Source organism: Octopus bimaculoides, chromosome 5 (assembly GCF_001194135.2).
Source record: "Octopus bimaculoides isolate UCB-OBI-ISO-001 chromosome 5, ASM119413v2, whole genome shotgun sequence".
NCBI classification, from domain to species: domain Eukaryota; kingdom Metazoa; phylum Mollusca; class Cephalopoda; order Octopoda; family Octopodidae; genus Octopus; species Octopus bimaculoides.
The window spans coordinates 105842248-105845111 of NC_068985.1; the positions used below are offsets into that span (position 1 = coordinate 105842248).

At 33.0% G+C, this 2864-nt stretch overlaps 1 protein-coding gene across 5 annotated transcripts in view; it reads right to left on the minus strand.

Moving 5' to 3' along the window:
- The window catches only part of LOC106881110 (uncharacterized), a 90337-nt gene that overhangs the window by 71601 nt on the left and 15872 nt on the right, over nucleotides 1-2864 (minus strand). The window lies entirely within an intron of this gene.

A 2864-nucleotide genomic window follows, 5' to 3' on the forward strand; every position in this document is an offset into this window, starting at 1 on the left:
ATATATATATATATACATATAAAACACATATACATATACATAGATACATACACATCATCGTCATTTCAAGTTTATATCCCCATGGTGTGTGTGTGTGTGTACACACACACACATATATTGAACAGATCACCCATGCATTTTTTTAAGCACTCTAAATATTTATCATCTCTTCTAAGAAGCCTAGCATCCTTAGGTCTGACCCAACTGCTTTATCCTAATTTGTCATCTATTTCTAATGTCATTCAACATCACTCATCAATAAACACACTTTTCTACCAATCATGTGTCATTTTTTTTACATTACTTAACTTTTACCAACATATATTTTTTCATTGATAAACAGTAAATAATTCCTTAGATGACTTAGTTATTCTTTTAACCTACTTGTGTTCATTCATTCCTATATTGCCAATAGACAACTATTAATGTATTCTTCAATATTCACATTCACTTTTCATGTTTCACTGTTTTAGAACATAACATTTATTAAATGTGCCTTGAATAAAATGTCTCTTGTTCAGACTGAAAAAGCATTTCCAATTTTTTTTTTTTTTTCCATTTCTCATCTCTTGAAACTTAATCCAAATCCCTCAAGCCCTATCCAATATGCTATAACTATCTTTTCTGCTATCACTAATTACATCATTTAGATAACATGCCTCATTGTCCATGCTCTCAAGTTCTTGAGTAAAAATTATGAAACATAAACTTTTTAGATCTTGTTGCTCAGAGTACTGAACAATGCCACTTACTTGTTACTACTGGGTTTTGTGATACACACAGCAAACTACTGTCTTTGAATTTTTTGTGTCCACTCACAGGCTTTCCAACATCACAACACAACTCAAAAACCTAAATTATTTTCTTTTACTTTAACAGACTCAAGAATGAAACAAAGTGTTGGTTTATTCAAGTTACTCTCTCTCCTTCTCTCTCTATATATATCTATCTCTATTTATCTACCTATTTATCTCTCTCTCTCTCTATCTCTACACACACACATATATATATGTGTTACAAAAGTTACAGTACATAGTGTTTCCTGAAATATACTATATTTAATGTAAAAACTTAAGAAAATGATATACAAAATCTAAAACAGTCATAGGTTGTTTGTACACCTGATGAGTGAATTGTGCAATTATGACATAATCTCATAGGACAATTTGTAATGTAACCTGTCAGTTGTATTACATTGTACTATTATAAACTCTACTAACCAGATGCTGAGTAATCTATTTTGTTACATAGAACAAACATACATACATTCTCTGACTGTGTGCATGCATACGTACATACATACATACATAAATACATACATACACACACACATACATACATGTACATACATATACATACATGTGTGTGTGTGTATATATACATACATGTGTGAGTGTATATATATATATATATATATATATATATATATATATACTGTTTTTTTTATGTCAACTTTCACCATGCTGGCATGTACTGGAACGAACTTTGCTGAGGAAGTATTCTGCCAATAGATGCTCATTCTATTGTAAAACCTACTTGCTTATTAAGGAAATTATTCCACTGGCCTTTTACGTGATAAACTGCATAATGACCAGACATATTTTTAGGTGGATACAAACATTAACACAATGACATTGTTTTACACTTTAAACATGTAAACAATGTCAAAATACAGATGGAAAGACACAAATCCATAAACATGCATATACATACATATATTTTATATATGAGCATGTATGTGTGTGTGCGTGTGAGTGTGTGAATGTATATTTATATGTATGTGTATATATATATATATATATATATATATATGGGAGTGTGTGTGCGTGTGTTTGCCATCTTGAAAACTTATCCATCCATTCACCCTATCAAATCTTTGGTTCCACTTGAGTGTACCCACCCCCCCATCATATCATCACCATCTCTCATTCTCAACAATCTCTCCTTTCTCTGTCCAGCTGATCTTGTCTTGCTAATTACTTGGTGTTGGTGCTGTGTAAAAGCACCCAGTACACACTTAAAAGTGGTTGGTGTTAGAAAAGGCATCCAGGTGTAAGAAACCATGCCAAAGCAGACAGTAAAGCTTGGCACAGTCTTCTGACTTGCCAGATCCTGTCAAAATATCCAAACCATGCCAGTTTGTGAGATGGACGTTAAATGATGGTGATGATGATGATGATGATGATGATGATATATACATAAATATTGCCTTTCAAGGTATGTCACATAAAGCTATTATACACACACGCGCACACACGCATGCACACACACACTCACACATATATATATGTATATAGATAGATACATACATATATGTGTGTGTATATAACAAGCTTCTTTCAGTTTCTGTCTACCAGATCCACTCACAAGTCTTTGGTCAGCCCAAGGCTATAGTAGAAGATACTTACCCAAGGTTTCACACAGTGCAACTAAACCTGAAACCATATGGTTAGGAAGCAAACTTATTAACCACATGGTTACACTTGTGTCTTGAGCCATGCCTGCACCTACATTGTATATGTGTGTATATGCACACATATATGTACAGTTTTGTGTAGCTCGAAACGTCAAAGACTTTCCGTATTCCCAAGCGTCATACTAATATATCCTTTTGTTATTTACACCACCTGTCCTCGTCTGTTGTTATTATTTGTATATTCTCCTACATATACATATACATATATGTATATATGCCGAGGAATTAAAATTAATTAAAAGGACATACTAGGTATGTCTACCTGCTTGAAATAACAGTCAAAACTCGTTATTAAATCGCCAAAAATACACTGATGATAACTACAGAAATCAAACGAAGGCAATTTACCCATTGCACACTGTGTGTGTGTGTGTGTGTGTGTGTGTGT